Source organism: Sapajus apella, unplaced genomic scaffold (assembly GCF_009761245.1).
Source record: "Sapajus apella isolate SASKATOON/1434 unplaced genomic scaffold, GSC_monkey_1.0 scaffold141, whole genome shotgun sequence".
NCBI classification, from domain to species: Eukaryota; Metazoa; Chordata; class Mammalia; order Primates; family Cebidae; genus Sapajus; species Sapajus apella.
This window is the reverse complement of record NW_022437081.1, coordinates 2038985-2059770: the sequence shown is the minus strand read 5'-3', so window position 1 is coordinate 2059770 and position 20786 is coordinate 2038985. Positions and strand designations below refer to the sequence as shown.

The 20786-nt window shown below is 40.2% G+C and overlaps 1 long non-coding RNA gene across 1 annotated transcript; it reads left to right on the top strand.

The window, feature by feature from the left end:
• The first annotated feature begins 12140 nt into the window (after positions 1-12140).
• LOC116540527 lies at positions 12141-20564 on the top strand. Its single transcript, XR_004264483.1, has 3 exons — positions 12141-12284; positions 14522-14525; positions 20553-20564. It is a non-coding gene; the product is annotated as an uncharacterized LOC116540527 (long non-coding RNA).
• Positions 20565-20786: the final 222 nt, after the last annotated feature.

Below are 20786 nucleotides of genomic sequence, written 5' to 3'. Positions count from 1 at the left end.
TACAACACAGTGCAGACCCAGATCTCTCTTTGATAAAGCTGCTATTAATCTTTCTCACACCTAAAAAATGAGTACATAATGACACAGAGTAAACAGGTTTCTTTGCATTTATATTTCGTAAACATGAAACAGTAATAAATTAATCTGTTCATTCTCTCTCCATGGCCATAATATGCTATGCACTGCACAAGCAGAATGCAATGTATTTCAATAATGTTGCATTCCATACACAGCTATGTGACAAGATTCTCAGGTGTTCAATGGAATAGATGTGTCCTACTCAATTGTGAGCCAGAGTCTTTCCTGCAAACACATGTAGTCCAGTTCTCTCCACTGTGAACCTGAAGTCATTTTCAGGAACTCATTTGAGGTTGGCGACCCAGTGATTTCCTATGGGCAGACTGTAGGGCCTGCCTAACAGGGCCCATTTTGTGACTGACTGCGGAGCCTCCATTAGGGAAGATCGATAGTTGGCATGGCAACGAGCTCGTTTCTCCAGAAATGAGCTCCTTTTATTAAATTTTGCCAGCTGTTGATCAATTCCTGATCCACATATCAACACATGACAAGCAGTTAATAAATCACAGATCTGGTAGCGTTAAACAATAATAAAAATATTCAACAGAGTTAGGGCTGAATCTTTTTCTATGAATTTGGTCCAAGGATTCTAACATAAGCAGTAACTTGTGAAGCATAAATCCATGTGTAAGGATGAGATGTACCAAGACAGGAAAATGGAATGAATAAAACACACTTTCACAGTCAGTTTAATATTGTAATTTGGTCTTTTTTTCTCTTTAGATAGTTTAAGACAAAGCTATTTTTCATACCATGCATGCTCTTATTTTCCAAGTTTTAGGCTGAAAGAGAGAGTACCTGGCTAATCTGAGGGCAGGCCTGGATATTTCTTTCCTTTAGCTGTTAATGGTACCACCACTCTTCTTCCTGCAATTTTAGGCTCTCAGGCTCTATGCGTGAAAGAAGGAGCTTGGAGAAGAAAAAGGATCCCATTGTGAAGAAGAATGGTGAAGAACATGGGGATGGCTTTGACTCATTCTCTTCCTATTTTCCTTTCTTCAACTTCCTTTCCATTTCCTGGCCACTCAGCACCTCTCTTCAACTGATTTTTCCCAACCCAAATAGAAGACTGATTTCTCCTATAAGTAATGCTTTTAGCTGAAGATCCTCAGGGGTTCATTTTATTTCTTCCATTAACCAAACTCATGTCACTTTAAAGAGTGAAAATAGCTCAACACTTCGAGTGTCCAAACTGCAGATTAAAACCACAAAAGGGACCTAATGATGTCAGACAAGCCACATAGTCCATCAAGAAAAATCATGTCTTAAAAAATGATGTGCTCCCACCCTTATTTACATGAGAGATAACAGTTCTGCCCTTAGTTTCTTTAGATCTGATTTAATAAGATTCCATTCAATCTAAAATGTTATTGCAATGAGAGATATTTTAGGGATCCGGGAGTCACCTTCATAACCCCCATCAGTAAACTTGGTGTAATTCAGAAACTGCCAGCTTCTTATTTACTCATGCAATATAGAGCATGATAGCACTTCATGACAACTGGAGTCTAGCTGGGATTCTGTGTTATTGTGTGAGAGATCTATTTATATAAAAACTTATTATCATAAAAATAAAGTTTCTTTAATAATAACCCTGTAAAAGGAGCTGTCTTGAGAGCTCTGGCAGGGATTCCAAACCTGAATTAAAATAGACTATTTTGCATAGGGGGAATTAGACCCCACATTACTGATAAGTGATTTCATTATGTCTGATATTATCAAAATGACTGCTAGAAGAATTAAAAGTGATTGGCTGCAGGGTGTAAGTGGTGCCTATTTGCTTCTTGGAGTGTCTGGGAACTTCAAAAAATTCAATTGGCTAAAAGCAAACTAAAATAACTGAGGACTAATAGCTATATTATATATGTATTTTTGTGTGTATTTGTGTATATATATACATATTTGTGTGTATCTATGTGTCATTGGAGGCCTTCCAGGTGTTTTTATAGCACTATTCTAAGTATTATATGTAGTAAAACAACATTTCCTCGACATTCAAAAAACTCACTGAGTAAATTCAATTCAACATGAAAATAAATGTGTCTTTGCCACCTATTATGAACAAGGCAAAAGGTACTGGGTCTCACAGGGCAAAGGTAGTTAGCTTATAGTTTTAGAATCTAAAATTGTTCATCTACACAATGAAGCCACATACTGGTAATAGCTTCATGTTCTTACAAAAATTAGACTAATAAAATGCCCTTTTGTGACCAAGAGCCCAGCCTGTTAGGTCAAGTGGTTATTGTGGCTGTCATCTAGCCTGGATGTCTTTAGGCTTTTGATTTGGTTTGTGAGGCCACCTCATGGCAGCTGGGAAGATAGGTTCTAACCCCCCTCCTTTGTTGGCCGCACTCTGAAATCATTAATGATCTAAACCATTGCTATTTGTTCTGAGATTCCCAGAACATAGCATAGTGCCTAGCGCCTGGTAGTCATACAATCTACCTATGTGAAATTGGAGAAGAGTTTCTAAATCAAGCGGTGTCTATATGTGAGGCTGGGATGGGGAGAGAGAGTATGTGCAGCGGCAGGTGATGTTTTGATGTCTGAGGACCCTGCTTCTTGCTGCAGGCAGTCTGTCTTCTCCCATGAACCAAAGGGCAAGAATAGAGTTCCCAGGCCACATCTGTTTTCTTGAAACAACAGGCTTGGTAAATGACATAATAGGAAAGTATTCCCATCAGTGCTTATTTCTCTCCCCTTGCATCTGGGCTGGGACTTGATTTAACCAGTAAAATGCAGCAGAAATGACACTGTGTCAGTTCTGGGTCTTAAGCCTTAATATGACTTGGCTGTTTTGTTTTTGTGCTCTTGAGAGCTTTGAGCCACCACGTGAGAAGTCCAGCTACCCTGCTGCAGTAAACATGTGGAGAGTCTACGCAGAGAGGGAGAAGCTTTGAGATTACAAGGAAAGTGTCCCAGTTATGCCAACATCTGAGCTGAGCCTAGTCCTAGCTGCACTAACAGCTGAATGCCAACACACAAAAGACAAGCAGAAGAACCACCTAGATGAACCCAGCCGAAACTGAAAAATCATGAGCAAATAAGGCAGTTGTTGTTGTAAGCCACTAAGTATTGGGTGGTTTGTTACACAGCAATAGGTAACTGAAATATTTCACAAACCGTATTGGGAAGACTGGGTCATGTACAGTTGGGACTCTTTGCAGATTATAACTTCCAATATCCAACTAAGGCAGAAGAGAAAACTAGTGTAAATTACAACGTGAGGGACTTCGTTTAGTTATCTCTAAGGGACAAGCTTCCTCAGCCCAGCTCAACGGAGTGAATATAAAGAAGAGAAGCTGAAGGATAAGGTGAGAATTCATAAAGCAGGCTTAGGTATCTGGAGTCTTATGTAGCCACCAGATGATATTTACAAATTTAAAGGCCATGGTGGGAGGCGAATGGGTGGATGCGTGTGTTATGGTGATAGGGAATTGATACTTACAGAGCACTTGCTAGGTACCAAATACTGTGCTGAATATTTTAAATCCACTACCTCATTTAAACCTCAAAACAATCTGAGAGATAGGCATTTTTTGAACTTAAATATTTTAGACCTTTAGATAATAGCGTAATTCACAATTGTGTATCCATCTTCCAGCTTAAGAAATATACCAGAAGAAATGTAGTTGAAGCTCGTGTGTACTCCTCCTTTCCCCCTACAGCACAGAGGTAACTGCTTTCTAGAATTTGGTGTTTATCATTCCCATTCAGATCTTTAAAATTTTATTGCAGGCATGTATTTGTACAACATATTTTGTATGAATCTCTAAAAGAGAAATCATATTGTTTAACATGTTTTTAACTTTATGGAGATGCCCACATACTATGTGTCTCCTATTGCAGGTGGGTTTTTGGTCGATGTTAGATTTCTGAGATGCAGTCACAATGCAGTGAGTTGCTTTAGTTTGTTTATTCTCACTGGTATGTAGTATTCCACTGTGTATATATATTACAATTTATTTAATCATCTTCCTATTGGTGAGCATTTTGTCTTCAGCTCTTTGCTTTATAAACAATGTTATAGTGGACATGCTTACACATGTCTTCTTGTAGTTATCAAGAAGTGGGACTGTTGGGTCATGAGGTATGAACATTCTCAACTCTACTACATATTGCTAAAACAGACTTCATATTTATACCCCCATCTGCAATGTATGAAAGTGTCTGTTTCTCTATCTCCTTGTCATATTTTAGTGATTGAGTTTTAAGAAAGCGTGTGTGGATTTGCCTTTTAAAAAATTGTGCATATTTATGGGGTACATAAGAAATTTTTGTTACATATATGTAATGTGTAGTGATCAAGTGAGTGTATTTAGGGTGTCCATCACCTGAATACAATACATTGTTAAGTATAGTCACCATATTCTGCTATCAAACATTAAATTTATTCCTTCTGTCTTGCTTTATGTTTGTATCTTTTAACTCACTTTTTATTCTCCTTGTTCCCCTCACCCTTCCCAGTCTCTGTTATTCACTTTCCCACTTCCTACCTCCAAGTGTCCAAAGTTTTTAGCTCCCACATATAAGTGAGAACATGAGAAGTTTGGCTTTCTGTGTCTGGCTTACTTCATTTAACATAATGACCTCCAGTTCCATCCACGTTGTTGTAAATGAAAGATTTCATTTTTTCTTGTGGCTGAATAGTACTCCATTGTGTATTGTGTACCCCATTTTCTTTATTCATTCATCTGTTGATGGACACTTAGGTTGATTCCATATCTTGACTATTGTGAATAGTACTGCAATGAAAATGTACCTGCAGGTATTCCTTCAGGATATTGACTTCTTATTCTTTGAGCAGATAACCAGGAGTAGGATTGCTGGATCAGTTGGTAATTCTGTTTTTAATGTTTTCAGAAATCTCCACAGTATTTTCCATAGTTTCTTGTAAACTACGGAAAACTTTCCATAGTTTACATTGCTGGTCTTTAATATCTTTGCCAATTGGATCATGTGCAATCACGTATTTTTCTTGGTCTTAATTCCTATTTCCATAGTAACTGGGGAGAGAGTGTCTTAGTCTCTTCAGACTACTATAACAAGATACCTTAGACTGGACAATTTATAAACAACAGAAATTTATTTTTTCCCAGTTTTGGAGGCTGGAAATTCATCATTAAGGTGCTGGCAGTTTCAGCATCATCTGGTGAGGGCTCGCTCTCTGCCTCAGAGATGGTGCCTTCTTGCTGCTGCATCCTCATAAGAAGGAAGAGAATAGCTAGCTCCCTCAGGTCTCTTTTATTCCTAATTTCATTCATGAAAGCTCTACTTTCATGACCTAGTCACCTCTCAAAGGCTCCACCTCCAAATACCAACACATCGGAGATTAGAATTTAACATACGAATTTTGGAGGGACACAAACATTCAGACCACAGCAGAGAGTTAACACTGTTTCATGTGTTTATTTACCATTCAGGTTTCCTCTTTTCTGAGTTGCTTCATCATATCCTTTGCCCATATTTCTTCTGGGTTGTTAGGTTTCTTTCAGTTGATTTTAAGATCTTTATATAGTCTAGGTACTAATGTGTGTTCGTTATGTGTGTTGATACATATAACATAAACAAGTATGTTTATCCTGTGTTTTTCTTTTTAAATTTTTTTTTTATTTCTTTCTTTCTTATTTATTTATTTATTTTTGAGGCAGGATGTTGCTCTATCACCCAGGCTGGAGTGCAGTGGCACGATCTCGGCTTACTGCAAACTCCACCTCCAGGGTTCAAGTGATTCTCCCACCTCAGCCTCCCTAGTAGCTGGGAATATAGCGTGCACCACCATGCCCAGCTCATTTTTGTATTTTTATTTATTTATTGAGACTGAGTCTCGCTCTGTCACCCAGGCTGGAGTGCAATGGCATGATCTTGGCTCACTGCAACCCCTGCTTCCTGGGTTCAAGTGATTCTCCTGCCTCAGCCTACTGACTATTGGGATTACAGGCACCCTTCATCATGCCCGGCAATTTTTTTTTTTTTTTTTTTTTTTTTTTTTTTGTAGAGATAGAATTTCACCATGTTGGCCAGGCTGGTCTTGAACTCTTGACCTCAGGTGATCTGCCCACCTTGGCCTCTCAAAGTTCTGGGATTACGGGCATAGGCCACAGCACCTGGCCTTTATTTTTGTATTTTTAGTGAAGATGGATTTTCAACATTTGGCTACGCTGGTCGCTGACGTCTGAGCTCAGGTGATCGGCTGGCCTTGGCCTCCCAAAGTGCTGGGATTACAAAGGGTGAGACCAGCTGGGTTTCTTTTTGTTTTTGATTTTGTTTTTTGAGGTAGAATTTTACTATGTTGCTCAGACTGGTCTCAAACTCCTAGGTTCAAGTGACTCTTTGGCCTCCTGAGTAGTAGCTGAGATTACAGGAGCACGCCACCACATCTGGCTCTGTTTATCCTGTTTTACAGATGAGAAAATAGAATTAGAGGTGCAGGCAGGTAAAGTGAATTTCACAGTCTCATACAGCTAATGATTAGCAGAGCTGGGATTTTAATGCAGGTCTGACTATGTATGAACATAAAATGCTATGGTTGCATTCCATTCATCTATGCTGAAACTCTTTATTATTCAGAAGCCTTTGAAATAGATGCTTTTGAGATCAGAATTGCTCTTACTGGAATCTCTTATTCTAGGAAAGTTTAACTTGAAATCTTAAAACAAGACAGAGTGAGAGAGAAATTCAAATATCTTTTACTGCCAGGTCCGTACAACTCCTTGAATTTGCTTGTATTTTTCATAATTATTAAATGCAACTCACACATATACACACTAACATAGCTACACACACTTAAGGATTCTCTGCCACCAGATAACAGTACCTACAAGGTCATTGATACTATTAAAAAGTATTTAATATTGATTAGTTTTTATAAAGAATGTTTTACATTATAGTTTGGGCAATGCAAATTAAAGCCTGATGAAAAAAATTTTCCATGAAAACAAAAATCCACTGATCTCCTAAAATTGTAGGTTTAAGAAGCCACATACAGACAAATATATATATACCCACACAAATATATATATATATATATATATATTAGCTTAAAAAAAAGTGTCTGGCTTGAAATATATGGAATTGTGGAGCAAAAAGAGTTTTTCCCAAAGAACTATTGATTTGGTTTGTAATGATTAAGAAAACAAGCTGAAAGAGAGTAAGAGGAGATCAGATTTTAGAAGCATAAAAGAAATACCATCAGAAACTCATTCAAGAATATTCATTCAAGCCAGGTGTCGTGGCCTGTGCCTGTAGTGCCAGCTACTTATGAGACTGAGGTGGGTGAATTGCTTGAGCCCAGGATTTCTAGTTAAGCCTGGTAATACAGTGAGAAGCTATGTCAAAAAATGAAAGTTCATTCATTCATTTCTTTCCCTTCTGATATTTATAGAGGGCTTACTATTGCCCAGTTGCCATCCCTGTCCTGGAACTTAGTAGTGGGGAGAAAGAGAATAGCTACTAAATATTTAATACCGCAGTCACTGAACAGATTGGATATAGGTGCTCTAAAGGAGAACTGTGGAAAACATCAATTAAGTGGGAAAGAAGTGTTTTCTAGGAAAATTGTGTTTGATGTCAGTTTGGCCCAGTAAGTAAAAAATCCATAAGAGAGATGGAAAACAAAGACTTCCTGGGACCTAAATAGGGTGAAATGGAATGTGTACAGTGATATGCTACCTACGCCACAGTGAGTGAAATATCAAACAAGTCAGGAAAAGAGATTGGAAGGGTGATTATAGATTTGCTTCCATCTCTTACTCTAAGAGAGATATTAATTACTGAAGAAGCCCAAAGTTCACTAAAAAGAAAGTGATTCCAGTGGTAACTCCAAGAAAAATGAAAAAAAAAAAAAAAAAAGAAAAAGAAAAAAAATTCAGGCTTCCAAGTGGTGACAGTAACAGGGCTAACATGAGCAAGAATGGAACAATTAGCAGCAGTCTGTGAAAGGACAGACCTTCCTCTTTTTTTTTTTTTTTTTTTTTTTTGTTGGAGGGGTTTTACCTCTGTTGCCCAGTCTGGAGTGCAGTGGCACGACCTCTGCTCACTGTAACCTCTGCCTCCTAGGTTCAAACAATTCTCCTGCTTCAGCCTCCTCAGTAGCTGGGATTACAGGTGCCCATCACCACGCCCAGCTCATTTCTGTATTTTTAGCAGAGACATGGTTTCGCCATGTTGGCCAGGCTGGTCTCGAACTCTTGACATCAGGTGATCTGCCCCGCTCAGCCTCCCAAAGTGCTGAGATTACAGGTGTGAGCTACTGTGCCCGGTCCTATAGACCTTTCTTGAGAGGGCTTGGAGAAGCAGGGAGTGGCTTCAGGCAGTTGATCTTCCGTGTCAGTATTAAAGGTGAAGGCCATTCTCTGTCTTAGAAAAGGGGATGAGCCTTAGTGTAAATAGGGGCCCACCGTGAGGTGAGAAAGAGGAGTGCAAACTCATCCATGTATTTAATGAGAGGAATCAAAAATGCTTCCTACAAGAGGAGAAACTAAGAGGCGCTGGGACAATGAAGTGTCCGTTTGACTTGAGCTAGAATAAACTCGCAAAGTTTCTTGATTCACAGGGGGCACAGCTTTTTCATTTTCATGCCAAAAGACCATCTCCTAGGATATGGAGACCATCTGTGTCAAGGAGCAAAGCCCTTAAAAATGATTTCAATGTAAAATGTGGCGTGACGGGGGCCATATTGTCTGACACTGTCCAACCCCTTTAGTATTTCAACAAGCTAAGCACAAAGGAGGCAAAAAATGGCCAGCAACAATGAACTAGAATTCCCAGACAGCTCCAGGGGAGAAAGAGAAGGCTTTGACAAAATTAAGACAAGTCAGTATGGATGTGCACAAAGGTGTCTAAAATCACTAAGTACAGAGTTTGAAATGAGCAAAGAAAGATGGCTAGCTCAGTGAAAAGCCATGACCATGGGCCCCATGCTTTCCCAGCTCCTTGCCCCTGAGGATCACGGTGGGAAGGAGAAAGCCTGCCTTCCCTGATCACACACAGGCTACCAGTCTGCATGTGCCCCTGTCCTGCAAGCCTCTGCAGCTGCCAGAAGTGATTCTGCTTCGATCGTGTCAGTTTCCAGTTGTTGCTCAGCTGGGCTTGGTGATATCAAATTCTTGATAAACAAGCTCTTTCTTTTTAAAAAAATTATTATTATTATTATTATTATTACTATTATTTGAGATGGAGTCTCGCTCTGTTGCCCAGGCTATAATGCAGGATCTCGGCTCACTGCAACCTCCGCCTCCTGGGATCATATGATTCTCCTGCCTCAGCCTTCTGAGTAGCTGGGATTACAGGTGCCCGCCACCATGCCTAGCTAATTTTTGTATTTTTAGTAGAGATGGGGTTTCACCAAGTTGGCCAGGCTGATCTCAAACTCCTGACCTCAGGTGATCTGCCCACCTCGGCCTCCCAAACTGCTGGGATTAGAGGCGTGAGCCACCGTGCCTGGCCAAGCTCTTTTCATACTGGAATACTTGTGGTTGAAATAAAATGATTTTTTAGGCTTGCTTTGAAATAATCCAAGACTGAGATAGGGAAAGTGAGTACAAGTAGAGTTGAAACAAGATGGGCTATGAATTCATTTATCATTGCTGCAGCTGGAGAAAGACCCAGAGATGTTCATTGCACTATTTTCTACCTTTCTATACGTTGGAAATTTTCTATGAAACAAAGAAAAAAAAAAAAAACCCCTTATCAGCTTACCTGACCTTATGTCAAGGATTTTTCTGATTGCTTCACTTTCTTTCCCTTCTCCCCAAGATGTGCTGCCTCTCTTTTCTCCCTTCTCATATTTTCAATTAACAAACATCTTCAGACATGCATTTTGGGCAAGGCAGTCTACTGGGCACTGAGGGTCAAGCAGATGGATAGGTCTCAGATCTTAGGTCACAGTCTCGCAGGGAAGACAGATAGAAGCTGAGACAAGTGTGGTCAGGCAGGCCAGGAGAAAGGCTGCCACAAGAGAAGTAGAGGGGGAAAACAATTTCTGGAAGAAATTTCTGGAGGAAGTGGGATTTGAGCTGATCCCTTAAAGAAGCATACAATTGTGTCTGGTGGACATGGGGGTGCAAGCCTGACCCTGACATCTATCTGTCAAGCTAGGATAAGAGTTTGCTCAAACTGGCAAACTGACATAAAATGTTCTTTTTACCTTGAAAATGCATGTTCACAACAATTTGAAAAGCCAAGCTAAAATTTAAAGTTCTTGTACCTTTTGGATTTCTGAAACATGGCCACATGAGGAGAGGTGGTCCCTTACCCCAGTCCCCTGGCCTGTAGCTTCTCTCTCTTCCCTTCCTACCCTGGGTTTTATTCCTCACCATAGGAGGCTTCATGCACATGCCAGCTTCAGCTCTCACATCCAAAAATCATCAAAAGCCCCACAAACAGCCATCTCTTGACCACCCTTCAGACCAAGGGATGCTCACACTAGCAGTATCACTGTTTGCCCTTGAGAGGATGGTTACTAGGAAGAGTTCCACTCAGGCCCTGGAAGTGGGTTTGGAGTCATTTGGGCAGGAAAATGTGGGATCCCAGGTATTTATCCTCTAAAAGCAGGATAGAAGGAGCCTGGTCTCTGGGTGTACACTTTTCCTTGGCCCTGCAGATTTCTTGCCCTACGGGGGGGTCACAGCTAGAGCGCAGCCAGAGCAAAGCCCTCTAAAGCACAAAACCAAGGTCAAAGGCCCCTCTTGCTACTCTCTGTGTGGTTTCTGGTAAGTCACAACTTTTCAGTTTTTTTTGTTCGAAATGCAGATGATAATAGGGCCTAAAATATTGGAGTGAATTGGGAATTAAAAGAGATGATGCACATCAAGCTTTCAGAATAACACCTGGCATATTGTAATTGCTTATTGAATGAAAATAAAGCCAACTTGATTAACTGAGGAGACTGGTTGCTTTTGGGGGAAAGTGCATGAGAAACAGCTTCAAAGAATCTTGTCAGTACTTTAATGAGCAAGTCTTAATTAAGTGTGTAGATAAGAGTCATCTGTCATAGAAGCGTTGCTTTTGTGTGTGCTGAGCTAGAGTCTACCATTGACGGAAAGGAAGATTGGATAAGCCCAAACATAGTGAATCTGGATAGAAGAAGAAACATTTCCCTTCTCATCAATGGAAACAAATACATTTCTTGTCACTTTCTGCTTCTAGTGGCAGCAGTTTGCCTGCAAGGATTTCACATGAATAATGTGCTAATTTTAATTAATTAGTACCCATTTGTTAACAGGAGAAGATAGTATAAGTGACTGGAAGGCTTATAACCCTAAGTTTGAGGTAATAAAGCTGCATTTCCATTTACAACATCAACAATTAGTTATGTAAAGGCAGTGTAGCAATGGGGTTAAGTATGCAGGTCCTTGAGCCAGATGACCTGCAATCATGCCCCAACTTTTCCACTTAACTGTGTGACTGTCAATAAGTTTCTTAACTTCTTCATCTCTGTAACATGGTGACAATAGTAACAGTAATAATGATGCCTACTTCATAGGGTTGTTGTGGAAATTAAGGTATGTAACGTACTTATAATGGGCACATGGTAAGCCCTATATACATCTGATTTTAATATCCTCGTAATGAATTATGGTAGAAATCGCTCTACCTCCCAAACATTACTCACTGACACCTTAATCAGAATTAATGGGGCTTCATTGTACTTAAAAAACTTCATATTATTAATAGTAGTGATAATAGTTAATATTTGTTAATGTATTATTATATGTGACATACTGTTCTAAATTTTTTTACAAGTATCATCTCATTTATTACTTACCTCCATCCTTTGAGGAAGGTACCATTAATCATCCACATGTATAAAGAAAATGTACATATACACCACAGAATACTACACAGGCATAAAAAAGAATGAGATCATGCCCTTTGTATCAATATGGGTGGAGCTGGAGGCCATTATCCTAAGCAAACTATTAATAACACAGGAACAGAAAACCAAATACCACGTGTTCTCACTTATAAGTGGGAGCAAAACTTTGAGTACATACGGACACAAAGAAGGGAACAGACACCAGGGCCTACTTGAGGGTGGAGGTTGGGAGGAGGAAGAAGATCAAAAAACTGCCTATCAAGTACTATGCTTATTACCTTGGTGACAAAATCATCTACATGCAAAACCCCCATGACATGTAGTTTACCTTTATAACAAACCTGCACATGTACCCCTGAGCCTAAGATAAAAGTTAAAAAAAAAAAAAGTTTTGGCTGGACGCGATGTCTCATGCCTGTAATACTAGCATTTTGGGAGGCCAAAGTGGGTAGATCACTTGAGGTCAGGAGTTTGAGACCAGCCTGGCCAACATGGTGAAACCCCGTCTCTACTAAAAATACAAAAATTAGGCAGGGTGTGGTGGCTCATGCTTGTAATCCCAGCACTTTCGGAGGCTGCAGTGGGTGGATCACAAGGTCAGGAGATTGAGACCATTCTGGCTAACACAGTGAAATCCTGTCTCTACTAAAATACAAAAAATTAGCTGGATGTGCGTGCCACTGTCCCAGCTACTAGACAGGCTGAGACAGGAGAATCACTTGAACCTGGGAGGTGGAGGTTTCAGTGGTGAGCCAAGATCATGTCAGTGCACTCCAGCCTGGGTGACAAGAGTGAGACTCCATCTCAAAAAAAAAAAAAGTTTTATTTGTCAATCATACTTCAATAAAATTGGTTTAAACTTTTAAATTAAAAGATTATCCACATTTGACAGGTGAAGAAACTGAAGGTCAGAGAAGAAAAGTAACTTGATCAGGGTCACACAGCTAGTTACTGATGAAACTAGATTTCAAACCCATGTCTATTTAGTGCAGAGCCATGCCTGCTACACTGCTTGAACAGAAAGTTTACTATTTCTCTGGTGCCAACAATAGGAATAGATTTAAGTTGCTGAGAACAAAGCTACTACTTCAGCCAGACTCACTCCATGCTTTCAGGCATGGAGCTCAGAGAGTGGACTCCCTATACCTGTGTAGAGAAAGAAGATGCAAATATGAGGAGGCAGCTTCACCCACTGAACAATGACAAACAACTGCCTGCAGATCAATAGCACAGGCTCCAGGAGATAATGGTGGCCACAGATCATGGAATGTAGCAAGGTCCCTTGCTTCTGTAGTATGTGGTTGGGACAACCCAGTGATAAGTGCAGCAATAGGTACAGGCTGTGACCAGTGGTCCCACCTCTTTTCAATCACTTGGATATTTGGGGGCAAGTGGCGTGGCTTATCCAGTAGAATGGATTGTGAACGTGGCTCTTCTTTTGTAGACAGATATCTAGTAAGGAATGCATCCTGCTGTGGAAATATATTTAGTGGGTCTTTGGCAAGGGACAGGTGCAAAACTAGCTATGTTCCTCAATCCTAGCAAGATTACTACAAATGGGTCCTGAATAAAGATTGGGACCAAGTTTTAGTGGGCAAAGGATGTGAACAGTCACTTTTCAAAAGAAGATATTTATGTAGCCAACAAAGATATGAAAAAAAGCTCATCATCACTGGTCATTAGAGAAATGCAAATCAAAACCACATTGAGATACTAACTCACGCCAGTTAGAATGGCGATCATTAAAAAATCAGGAGACAACAGATGCTGGAGAGGATGTGGAGAAATAGGAACATTTTTACACTGTTGGTGGGAGTGTAAATTAGTTCAACCATTGTGGAAGACAGTGTGGTGATTCCTCCAGGATCTAGAACCAGAAATACCATTTGACCCAGCAATTCCATTACTGAGTATATACCAAAAGGATTATAAATCACTGTATTATAAAGACACATGCACATGTGTGTTTATTGTGCAATGTTCACAATAGCAAATACTTGGAACCAACCCAAATGCCCATCAATGGTAGACTGGATAAAGAAAATGTGGCACATATGCACCATGGAACACTATGCAGCCATAAAAAAGGATGACTTCATGTCCTTTGCAGGGACACGGATGAAGCTGGAAACCATCATTCTCAGCAAACTGACACAAGAACAGAAAACCAAACACCGCATGTTCTCACTCATAAGTGGGAGTTGAACAATGAGAACCCATGGACACAGGAAGGAGAGCCTGGGGGTGTGGGGGGCTAGGGGAGGTATAGCAGGGGTTGGGGAGATGGGGAGAGATAACATTAGGAGAAATACCTATTGTAGATGATGGGGAGATGGATGCAGCAAACCACCACCATGGCATGTGTATACCTGTGTAACAAACCTGCACGTTCTGCACATGTACCCCAGAACTTAAAGTATAACAAATAAATTTTAATAAAAGATTGGGACCAAATGCCACGTTCTTAAGTGGGCTAGCTGTCTGCAACTCTGTCCGGTGGAAACTGGTGTCCTGCTTACAATCTAAAACAACCATAGATGGTTTGGGCAGGAGGAAAACTTAAAGATCATTGGAATGAAACTCCATTTACACACTGAAAACCTGAGAAATGGGGACCGCAAGAAGAGGAGTGACTTTTCTAAGGTCATACAGCATGCCTCCCTTTTCTTCAGTTTGCCATGGTGAATTTCTTCCTATTTTCATCTACTGCAGGATGCCCTAGGATCAACTCCTTCTGGCATATTTAACAGCTGTGTGAAGTCTACACAATGAGATGTTTTATTTCATTTAAAACTAATGTTACCTCAACAGTTGAAATTGAAGTCCCCAAAAGGATCATTTCCTCATTATGATAATTTTGCTATAAGCTCTTCATTAATCCAATATTCATTAATCCAATTCAGTAATGTTATTTGGCAGCTTACTGAAGTCTTCAGGAGCCACAGGGGACTGGATGCATTATCTGTTTTTATGACCATAAAAAGGAAGAAACAAACAACAAGCTAAATAAGCTCCACTAAAAAATTGGTTTTGTTTCATATAATGAAATGAGTAGTGAATTCATATAGTGAATGAGTAGAAAACTCGTTCACTCACTCACTCATCCAAAAAACAAATGTGTATTGAGCACCTACTGCGTACAAGACATTGCACTAGGACTATTGTGGCTACAAAGATGAATAGATGAATCATTCATTCAGCAAACACCAGCTGCCCACCTTTTTAAAAGAAGCTTTCAGCCTAGTAAGATGAACAATTTATAAGCCAATCTCCCTAATACAGAAAGTGAGGAAGTATGGGCCATAGAAGATGTATGAAGAAAGTTCAGAGGGGAAAAGTGTCATGTTTGATGAGACCGAGGAAAAGTTCACAGAGTAGGTGATATTTGACTGGGCCTAGAGTCTAGGTAGGATTTGGACATGCATAAATGGTCTTGGAGGACATTCAGGTTGGGTGACACAAGGTGTTCAGAGGCATTGAAAGACGTAGATATTTCAGCTTGGCTAAAACATCATTTTCTTTTTTTTTTTTTTTTTGAGATGGAGTTTCGCTCTTGTTACCTAGGCTGGAGTGCAATGGCGCAATCTCGGCTCACTGCAACCTCCGCCTCCTGGGTTCAGGCAATTCTCCTGCCTCAGCCTCCTGAGCAGCTGGGATTACAGGCATGCACCACCATGCCCAGCTAATTTTTTGTATTGTTAGTAGAGACGGGGTTTCACCGTGTTGACCAGGATGGTCTCGATCTCTTGACCTCGTGATCCACCCGCCTCGGCCTCCCAAAGTGCTGGGATTACAGGCTTGAGCCACCGCGCTCGGCTTAAAACATCATTTTCAAATTGAATTTGTTAGAGCTACTTCAGGGCATACTGCAGAGAAGGAGGAATGTCAAATTGGAGGAAACCCAGGACACCTACCACAATTTCAACTGAAGTACCTCTGCTTTGATTTATTTTCGACATTAGGGTTCCATCTAAGATTTCAGTTGGTGAGGGGGAAAAGTGTTCAAATGGTAAGAACAAAAAATTTAAACAACTGGACCAGAGCACTGATAGGTTGCATGGTGAGGGAAAGTCAGAGATAAGAGTGGAAAACTTAGGCTGAGACCTGAGCACGAAGAACCCTAAATGTCAGCCTAGGAATGTGGGCCTTATTGTACAGGGCTGGCTATACAGCGGACTGTATTTCAGGCCTACGACACAGTAGGTTGCCTCAGATAGATAGGTGGGTTAAAGGATGGATACGGAAGTGGCTGGAGTTGAGTGAGCGAAGGAGAAAGTATTAAAAGATGAGTTTGGAGAAGTACCAAGTGCCAGAATATGGAATGCCTTTTATAGGCCATCCTAGGGACTTTAGATTTTCTTTTGAGTGTTTTGAGAAGCCATTGTAGGATTTTGAGCACATGAGTGACATAATCTGATTTATAGTTTTAAATGGATCATTCTGGCTACTCTGCAAAGTATAGACTAGGAGAGGGGGCCAGGCGCAGTGGGTCATGCCTGTAATCCCAGCACTTTGGAAGGCTGAAGCAGGCGGATCACGAGGTTAGGAGTTCGAGACCAGCCTGACCAACATAGTAAAACCCTGTCTCTACTAAAAATACAAAAATTAGCTGAGTGTGGTGGTGCGCACTTGTAATCCCAGCTACTTAGGAGGCTGAGGCAGGAGAATAGCTTTAACCCGGGAAGTAGAGGTTGCAATGAGCTGAGATTGTGCCACTGACCTCCAGCCTGGGCAACAAACTGAGAATGCGTCTCAAAAAAAGAAAAAGAGAGGGAGAGAGAGGGAAGGGTAGTTGGCTACATAGCAATACATAGCTGAAACTGTGTGTTTGTGTGTGTGTGCACGTATGACTGTTTCTGAGTGCTCAATTCTAATCCTCTGGATTATTACAGCTTGTTTTCTGGGTCAATAATAGAGTGTTTGTGTGTGTGTGTGTGTGTTTATCACAGTGGCTTTGTAGTATGCCTTAAAATAACTGACAGGGTGATACTGAAGTTTTCAGATTGTATATACAACATTGACATGGCTTTTTTTTTTTTTTTTTTTTTACAGAATTATACCAAAGCTGGGTGATATTTTAGTGGATAATTTTTGTGGGTGTAATTTAGGATTCATATAAATCATTATATTTCTGATTAATAATGAGAGCATCCCTGTTGAAATGGGATATTTAGGGTCTTCTACAATTTAGTTTCTAACCACTTGCCAAGCATTGTCCTGCCCTTTTACTATTTGTGCAGTAAGTTTGTCCTACATTCCAGCCAAACCAGAGTCCACTGAATATATTCTACACTTTCCTGTTTTCATGCCTTTCTTTGGTTATGCTGTTTCTCCCTGGATTCTCCCCAGTACAGGACTACATATGGAAATTTGACCCACTCTACAAAGCTCATCTCAAATTCAACTTTCTCCCTTAAGCCTTTCCTGATACCCCTGGCAGGGTATGATCTCTCCCTCTCCTGAATCTTGATACGACTTGCTTGGCATTTTCTTTCTAGCCCTTATCTTACTGGACCTTGCTGCAGTCATTTGTGCACCTGCCTATGAGAGCCTTGAGGGAAGGGCTTAGTTCTTACTATTTTCAGTCTCCCCAGCACCCCAAACGGTACATGCAGCAGGTGTTCTGTAATTGCCCGGTGAGTTGAATTTGGTGGAATAACTTGATTGTACTGTTTACCTCTGATGAGTTCCCTTATTCCCAGGCAGAATGAAATCTGTTTTCATGATCCAGCAGAAACAAAGCTGCTTTGAAATGTTGAGTATAAACACTGCCTTCGGTCTCCAGCTCCCTTTTTCTTTCTTAAAGAAATTTGTTTACTGATAGAACTTGGCTCATCTTGGATACATGGCCAATTGAAAATGTGTTTTCTTTGAATGCCTGTTTGAAGTGTTTCATACACAATATCTCCACATCCTTTTGACTTAGCTTTAGCAGCAGGACAGTTTAATGGCGAATATCAACTGATTTCTTGGCATCATTTTGATCACACAACTGGTAGATTAGCTTTCTTTTGCATTCGGGAGGCCTGGACAGAGGTGAATGACTAAAGTGACTTCACCTCAGACCTGGTGGGGTCAGGGAACAACAATAACCGCTGCTTTCCCGCTTACGGGTGAGCTATCAGGCTGTTACTGCGTGTAATTGCTACATCTTCAGGGACACAGAGTGGTCAGTATTCTATTCAGAGGTATGAAATGACAAACTATGCTGTCATATGGCTCTATTACATTTCATGCAATGTGGTAAAACATTTTAGCTTGAATTATGTTTCTTTTGAGAACTGCAGAAACTACATTGACAAAGAGGTGAATTAGATGGCATCTTTGGCCACTGTCATAAGATTGAAATCTTAGGGACAAGATGATACAACGGAGAGAAGCTTTAACCTTAGACAAGTACATCACTCTCAGGTTTTTTTTTTCCTCACTGGCAAAGTGAGAAAATACCACCCACCTTGCACAGTATTTGTCAGAATTAAATGACTATGCTTAACAGTCCCTAGCACATAACTGCATACTTGACAAGCAAATTCCTTTCTCCCTTTTCCCTTTCACAAAGATGAACACTCTTCAAATAAATATTTACGTGGAGGAACAAACATATTTGTTTCTCAAATGGATCTTGAATCCTGTCAAGGAAGGTAGCTTGCATTCCTGAATGGATAAACATAGCAGTGGACAAGCAGCATCAGCATTGCTTAGGAGCTTATAAGAAATCTCAATCTCAAACCTGCAGAATCGATGTTTTAGGATGAGTCCTATGCACATTACATTCTGAGACACACAATCCTAGGTACTTCCTTTCACAAAAAAAGCAGAAAGCCATCCCAACAGGCTGTGACCTTGCTTGTCTTAACGTACATCTTAACTAATGTACCTCAACATTCCACCTGTGATTATGACTACATCTTTGTTTGCAATATTTTAGTGAATTTCACAATGGAAAAGGGAAAATGAAAGTCAAGTTTTGAAAGCCCTCAATAGGACATGAATACTGAAAAAAAATACCATCTGATCCTTGCCATGGATACTGGCATGGAGAACAGATTGTTTATATAGGCTAAAGAGGTACTATCTAAAATAAAAACATGCATACTTGTTTTATTTCTTTTGAAAAAGCAGAGCTAAAATGATGTTTTAAATGCATTCCTTCTGTTGGTAAAGTATATAGGTATGCTTTTTTTCATAAATTCCAAGATTTAAAATTAATTGGGTGCATCTACTCGGGGAGGCTGAGGCAGGAGAATTGCTTGAGCAGAGAGGCGGAGGTTTCAGTGAGTTGAGATTGCCTCATTGCATTCCAGCCTGGGAGACAGGAGTGAAACCCTGACTCAGAAAATAAATAAATAAAATAAATTCCAAGATTTTGAAGTTGGTGACTCCCAGCACATACTAAAAAATCTTTCCCAGCCCATGGCAGGAACATAATAGTTCACCTGCTGGGATTAATTTCCAAATAGGTGGAGATGCCTGGCAACGCTGTCTTTTAGCCAAAGTGCATGACTTTCATTTTTTAAAGGGAAATTTTATGAGCTTATACTTTTCCTTTGCCATACAATGTATCAATCACAACGAGGACATAACAGGCATGTTCAAATATTAGGAGACCTAGTACTTCATCATTATGGAAAAGGTGTTTTTTTTTGTGGCCACCTTTGCAGGTTTACAACATAGCTTTCATTTATTCTTATATTTTAATTTATTTTACTACTTTACTTAATTCTCTGTCCATTTCAATCCTGTGCAATATAAAGTGAAAAATAACTGGAGAAATCTAGAAACGTGTGACTTTCAAAAGTGAGAATATTCCCAGTGACTAAGCTTAGAAATGAATTATTTTTGCATCCATTTTGTCAACCAAAGAATGTGGCTGAATAAGATGTTGATAAGAACATGATATAGTTTGGCTGTGTCCCCACCCAAATCTCATCTTGAATTGTAGCTCTCATAATCCCCGCGTGTCATGGGAAAGACCCAGTGGGAGGTAATTGAATCATGAGATTGGGTTTTTCCCACACTATTCTTATGATAGTGAATAAGTCTGATGGGATCTGATGGTTTCATACACATGCTCTCCTGCCCACTACCTTGTAAGATGTGTTTTGCTCCTCTTTTGCCCTCTGTCATAATTGTGAAGCCTCCTTAACCATGTGGAACTGTGAGTCCATTAAACCTCTTTTTCTTTATAAATACCCAGTCTTGGGTATATCTTTATTAGCAGCCTGAGAACAGACTAACAACCAAACAGCGAGACATTTAGAAAACTGCTACAGTTAGTCCAGGGTTTAACTATTGTATTAGTCAGGATTCTCCAGAGAAATAGGACCAGTAGGATATCTGCTAATATCTACACATAGATAGATGGATATAGATGTATAAAAAGGGATGACTTATGGAAATCAACTCATGAGACTATAGAGGCAAAAAAGTCCCATGGTATGCCATCTGCAAACTGAAGAATCAGGCAAGCCAATGGTATGATTCAGTCTGAGTCGGAAAGCCTGAGGACAAAGAAAGCAAATGGTGTAATTCTCAGTCCAAGGTGAAAGCCAGAGATATCCTGGTGTCTCTATAGTGTACGTCCTAGAGTCTGGCGGTCAGAGAACCTAGAGTTCCAATGTCCAAAGACAGGTGAAGATGAATATCCCAGCTCCAGAAGAGAGAGTGAATTTGCCCTTCCTCTGCCTTTTTGTCCTATCCAGGACTCTAGCCAATTGGATGGTGCCTGTTCATATTGGCGAGGGTAGATCTTCTTTACTGAGTCCACTGATTCAAATGCCAATCTCTTCTGGAACTACCTTCACAAACATCCAGAAATAATGCTTTATCTTGATGTCTCCACCCAGTCAAGTTGACACCTAAAATTAGCCATCACAGCTACCATCTTGAT